Source organism: Apodemus sylvaticus, chromosome 1, assembly GCF_947179515.1.
Source record: "Apodemus sylvaticus chromosome 1, mApoSyl1.1, whole genome shotgun sequence".
In the NCBI taxonomy this organism is placed as follows: domain Eukaryota; kingdom Metazoa; phylum Chordata; class Mammalia; order Rodentia; family Muridae; genus Apodemus; species Apodemus sylvaticus.
Genome location: NC_067472.1, coordinates 55,695,025 through 55,701,667, shown reverse-complemented (window position 1 = coordinate 55,701,667; position 6,643 = coordinate 55,695,025). Strand labels below are relative to the sequence as shown.

Sequence of the window (6,643 nt, the reverse complement as noted above, 5' to 3'; positions counted from 1 at the left end):
TTGAAGACATCTACAATGTACTCATATAAATAAATAAAATAAATCTCTTTTTTTGAAAAAAGAAAAAGAACATAGCAGTTGGAGTGTGGTAGAAGCAATGCTTTGGGGGAGTGAGGAAGTTGAGACAAGGTTTCTCTGTGTAGCCCAACTCAAACTCCCAACTCACAGAGATCCACCTGCATCTGCCTCCCAAGTACTGGGATCAAAGGTGTGTGCACCACTACTGCCCAGCCAAGGTTCTCACTTTTTGACTGACAGGAAGCAGAGAGTGTGAGCTGTGAATGTGATTTCAGAACATTGTCTCCTTTTCTAAAGGAGCCCCACAGCCATGGTAGTCACTGTGGAACGCCACCCCATGACCATGACCATCTTGCAGTCAGAACAGCTGTGCGTGCTTACTTGTAGGAAGCCCTCCCAAGATCAGACCTCTTGACATTTCCTTATAAATAGACAGGCTGCACAGGCATTAAGACCCTTCCCTGAGATTCCAGCCGCTCACTTGATCCTGAACCATCCAGTTGCTTGTAGTCCTATGCCAGAGTCACATGCTCTCTGGTGGTGCTAGGGTGTGGATTGGAGTCGAGAGAGTAGCTAATGGGGAGTCCATTCCTGCAGTTTTCCAGATGCCATCACCGGTGCTGGTGTGGACTTTTTTCCTGGGATGTAAACTGTTTTGGAGGTCACCTGCATCACTCTGAGTACCCCTTCATCTCTACTCCTTTCAGGACTCCTCACAAGCTCCTTGGTTACCACAGTGGATTTGAATGGAACTGTGCCTTTGGTTTACTCTCAGAGTCCTCTCTGCGTATGTGGGAGTTTGAGTGAGAATGGCCCCCACAGGCTCATATACTTGAATAGTTGGTTCCCAGTTGGTGGTGGAACTGTCTGGCAAGAATTATGAGGTATGGCCTTGTTAGAGGAGGTGTGCCACTGAGGGCAGGCTTTGGGCTTTGAGGTTTCAGAAGAGTCATGCCATTGCCAGTCTCTCTCTCTCTCTCTCTCTCTCTTTCTCTCTCTCTCTCTCTTTAGCCTGCTGTCATGGACTCTAATAACCCTCTGAAACCATAAGCCAAATCAAATAGTTTCTCTTATAAATTGCATTGGTTGGGGCGGGAGAGATGGCTCAGTGGTTAAGAGCGCTGTCTGCTCTTCTGAAGGTCCTGAGTTCAATTTCCAGGAACCACAACCATCCATAATGAGATCTGACTCCCTCTTCTAGTGTGTCTGAAGACCACTACAGTATACTTATTTATAATAAATAAATCTTTGGACCTGAGCGAGCAGGGACTGAGTGAGTGGGGCTCACTGGAATGGGCAGAGGTCCTAAATTTAATACCCGCCAACCATATGAAGGCTCACAAGCATCTGTACAGCTACAATATACTCATTTTTTAATAGTTTTTTTCAAGACAGGGTTTCTCTGTGTAGCCCTGGCTGTCTTGGAGCTCACTCTGTAGACCAGGCTGGCCTCAAACTCAGAAATCCACCTGCCTCTGCCTCCCAAGTGCTGGGCTTAAAGGCATGTGCCACCACCGCCCAGCTTACAGTAGACTCATATGCATAAAATAAATCTTCGAAAAAATAAATTGCATTGATCATGTTTTATCACAGGGTTTCTCTATGTAGCCCTAGGTGTCCTGGATAGGACCATTCTCACTCAAACTCCCACACACGCAGAGAGGACTCTGAGAGCAAACCAAAGGCACAGTTCCATTCAAATCCACTGTGGTAACCAAGGAGCTTGTGAGGGGTCCTGAAATGAAGATGAAGGGGTACTCAGAGTGATGCTGGGTAGACTAGGCTAGCCTCAAACTCAGCTTGGTATATTTTCTTTATGTGAATTCAGGTGCCTACAGAATCCAGAGTGTCAGATCCCCTGGTATTGGAGCTGCAGGAGATTTGTAAGCCACCAGATGTGGGTTTCTGGGAACCTAATGTGACTCCTCTGGAAGTGTGGGGAAGGCAACTATCTCTTCAGCCCTTGATAAAATCTAGAGTCCTTTGGGAAATGGGCCTCTGGGCAAACCTTACCAGATTATCTTGATTACAGTATTTAATATGGGAAAATCATTTTTTCCCCAGACATGGTTTCTCTGCATAGCCCTTACTGTCCTGGAACTCTTTGTAGACCAGGCTGGCCTTGAACTCACAGAGATCTGCCTACCTCTGCCTCTTGAGCGCTAGGATCAAAGATGTGCACCACCATGGCCAGGTAAGGAAACCAATCTTAATTTTGGTTCAGCCATTTCCTGATCCGGAAGATCCTGCACTATATAAAATGTAGGCAGCAAGCTGAGCACTGGTGAGCACAGACTCCTTGTTCTCTTTCCTAACTGCGGACCATAAGTGACCAGCTGGGTCAGGCTCTTGCCGTCTTGCCAGGATGGAGTGCATCTTAAACTGTGAGCTAACAAACTCCTTTCCCCTGAGTTGCTTTTGTCTGGGTTTTAGCACAGAAACATGGACAATAATTAGGATGCCCTCCGAGGCTCATACAACTGTTGGGCTTTCTAGTCTCTCTCTGCACATGTATGTATTCTAGAACTTTCATCAAATAGAACCATAACATTTGTGGCCTTTTCTGTCTTTAGCCTGATGATGGACTTTTAATGAGCACAATATTTTCTAGGTCTGTCCAATTTTTCTTTCACTTAGTTTGTTCATTAAAAACAAAGTAAAACACATAGCTCGGGGCTGGAAAGGTGGCTCAGTGGTTAAGATCTCTGTTCATTCAGAGGATTCTGTGATTCACAGTACCTATTCACACCTTTTGTAACTAGGGAGGGCTGACGCCCTCTTCTGGCCCTCTCAGGCACCATAGACATTTATATAAATAACTCACACACAGAAAATAAAACGCAGCCCAGCCTGACCTTGACTTCCTCCATCTTGGCCACTGAGTGCTGGGGCTCCAGACAGGCATGGTGGCGCTCTCTTTCATGCTCCAGTGATGATCGTTTAGGTTCTCCCGACCCTCGGTCACTGCAGACAGAGCTGTTGTACACTCTGTGTGCAGTTTTGTTTGAATATGTTTTCACTTCTCTCGGACACGTGCCCGGAGGGGATTGCTGGGTGACGTGGTTGATTCTTCCACCTCTGGGAACCTGCCAGGTGCTTTTCCACAGCTGCAGAGTGATGCTGCCCCACCAGCAGCAGAGTGGGATCCAGTTTCTCCATAACCTTGCCGACACTTGTTATTGTCTATCTTACGTAGAAAGCCATCCTCGTGGGTGCAACTATGGTCTGTCACGGTGTTGGTTTACATTTCCTCGGAGACCATGTCGAGCACCTTCACCATGTTTATGTCTTTGGATATATTCATGTATTTTTCTTTCTTTCTCTCTCTCACCTTTTTTCTTCATGACTGGGATAGAACCCAGGGCCTTGTGCATAGTCAGCAAGCTCGTGGGCACTAGGCTCTGCTCAGACCCCTCTGTTACTCAGCTTCTTTTCTTTCCTTTTTAAAGATTTATTTTTTTAAAGATTTATTGATTTATTTTATGTATGTGCATACACTGTCGCTCTCATCAGACACCCCAGAAGAAGACATCAGATTCCATCAGATGGTTGTGAGCCACCATGTGGTTGCTGGGATTTGAACTCAGGACCTTCAGAAGAGCAGTTAGTGCTCTTAACCCCTGAGCCATCTCTCCAGCCCCAAAGATTTATTTATTTAATATATGTGAGTACACTGTAATTATCTTCAGACACATCAGAAGAGGGCATCAGATCCCATTACAGATGGTTGTGAGCCACCATGTAATTGCTGGGAATTGAACTCAGAACCTCTGGAAGAGCAGTCAGTGCTCTTAACCGCTGAGCCACCTCTCCCTCAGCTTATTTTCTTAAAGCAACATTCTCTGTCTCTGTCTCTGTCTCTCTCTCTCTCTCCAAACATAGAAACATTTATTGTTCAAAATCCTTCTCTTTAACCAATATTAGAAAGCAGCCCATGGGAACAGAACTTAGAGGCACATTTGGTCATCTGTGTGTGTGCGTGTGTGTGTGTGTGTGTGTGTGTGTAGTTATAGAGGGGATTTGAATGAGGGGAGTAGTGCCTCCTAGGAGCCTACACACCATACACTTGGGCAAGGGTCACGTGCTAAGGCAAAGCAAGTTCGGTTCACCTGGCATGAGGGGACCTCAGTGCTTTTTGGCCTTGTGTTCCAGCTTCTTCTGGAAGCTAAGCCACATGAGGCCCACACTGATGGCGTAGGTGGTGATGCACACAATGCAGAAATCATACAGCACAAAGGACAGGATCCAGGCCAGGTACACGGAACCAGCATCAGACCCCAGGCCAGGTACACGGAACCAGCATCAGACCCCAGGCCAGGTACACGGAACCAGCATCAGACCCCGGGGAACTCAGGGCCAGTAGGACACCGGCCCAACGTTCCCTCAAGCAACCTAACCACAACTGTATAGTGTAGAACATGGCAACCAAATATGCTGTTGGATTGATTGAGGACACTGTCCACACACTCCACCAGCCCAAAGCCCAGGCCCCACTGAGAGCAGAAGATAGAACAGCTGATGGCCGTGCCCACGTCACAGAGCGTGCCACCTTCACATGCAGTGCATACAGTGAAAGGCGAAGCCAGTGAGGCACAGTGCAAGGCGTGGGAGTCCAGGGCTCCTCCAGGTGGTGCCCATGAGGACAGTACAGCCCAGGGCAGGAGGAAAGAACCCACCCCAGTTTTTCTCTCTTTTCTTTCCTTTTTTTTTTTTTTTAACAAACTTCTAAGTTTTATTTATTTAATGTATGTGATATGTAGGGGTCACTCCCACATGTTTGGAGGTCAGAGACAACTAACAAGAGTTATTTTTTGCAGGGTGGTGGTGGTGGTGCACACCTGTAATCCCAGCACTCTGGGGGGGTAGAGGCAGGTGGATTTCTGAGTTCGAGGCCAGCCTGGTCTACAGAGTGAGTTCCAGGACAGCCAGGGATATACAGAGAAACCCTGTTTCGAAAAAACCAAATCCAAAAAGCAAAAAACAAACAAAGGGTTGTTTCTCTCCTTCACCATGTAACATAGGACATAGGAAATGAGCTCAAGTCGTCAGGCTTGTGACAATTGCCTTTTTTCTACACCATTGTACTGGCTTTCCCTGGTTGTCAACCTATGTCTGGAATGAACTACAATCTAGAATTGGAAGGCTCACCTGTGATCCTGATCTTGAGGCTGGAAGATACAAGTTTCTGACCTGGATCTTGGCATGGAGATCCTGAGGCATAGTGGCTATGAATCCCAGTAGACTAAAGCAAGTATGACTCTGATTTCAAGGTCACTGGGACAAAGCAAGTCCCAGATCCTGGCACGGTGGCACACACCTTTTATCTGGGCCACACCTTCTGCTGGAGACCTACAAAAGAACATTGGAAGAAGAAAGATTCGCTCTTTTCTTTGCCGGCTTGCCTTGTGGGACTGAGCAACTGCTAGATCCTTGGACTTCTATTTACAGCTGCTGCTGACCATTTTTGGGGAGTTGGACTACAGTGAAGAAAACACACTCCTCAGTGGGTAGCACTACCCACTGGGGATCTGAATCCACCCCACTCATCTCCAGAGCTTGCATTTGCTTTATACAAAGCCTATAACGCAGTGCTGAGGGAACTTTATGCCTAGGATTTGTAAGTTATCAACAAATTCTTTCTAGAGACTACCCGTAAGTTCTGTGACTCTAGAAAACCCTGACTATTGCAATCATCTTGTCAGCCCTCCTTTGTTCATTTAAAAAAAAAAAAAAACTAGAGCTGGACCCCAGTCATGGTAATGCATCCTCTTAATGCCAACACTTGGTGGACCTCTGAGTTTGGGGCCAGTCTGGTCTATTAGAGCACATTCCAGGATAGCCAGAGCTATGTAATACAGAGATCCTGTCTCAACATAAGTATATAAATTACTTTATTTTAAATATGTATATGTATGTGGGAGTGTATGTGTTGAGTATGTGGTCTCCATGTATAGCACTCACAGAGGCCGAAGGAGGGTGTTAGATTCCTGGAGGTGGAGTTACAGATAGTTATGAGCTACCCTGTGGGTGCTGGAACAGAGTCCGAGCCCTCTATAAAAGCAGCTAGTGTGCATAGTCACATAATTTATTACTTTTTAGAATGGCTCCTATGTACCCCAGGGTGGCCTTGAATCTCATTGAACTGAAGATGATCTCCCACTTCTGATTCTTCTGCCTTCACCTCCTGAGTGCCTTGCTTCACGTGGTTGATGTCTTGCTAGGCCTGATCAGAGGGCTTTGTGTACACCAGATGAGTATCAGCAAACTGAATGATATCCATAGGAAAAGGGTGTTTAAAATGGCTTATTTTGATTATATGCTCATTCGTGTTTTGCCTCTGTCTGTCTGTATGAGGGTGTCGGATCATTTGGACCCGGACTACATACGGCTAAGAGCTGCCATGTGGTTGCTGGGAATTGAACCTGGGTCCTCTGGAAGAGCAGCGGTACTCTTAACCACTGAGCCGCATCTCCATCTCCCACAGCACAAGCTTTTAATGCTGATGTGTTTTAATGTTCGATGCTTGTGTTCTTGGAGCTGCAGCTTCCAAGCTCCTTGTTCATGGAAGACATGTCTAACCAGTTAATCATGGTTTTTTCTCAATGAGATTGGATGCATCCTAGGC

General features: G+C 46.4%; 1 pseudogene; it reads right to left on the bottom strand.

Moving 5' to 3' along the window:
* Positions 1–4,043: 4,043 nt before the first annotated feature.
* LOC127691326 (vitamin K epoxide reductase complex subunit 1-like) lies at positions 4,044–4,656 on the bottom strand (annotated as a pseudogene).
* Positions 4,657–6,643: the final 1,987 nt, after the last annotated feature.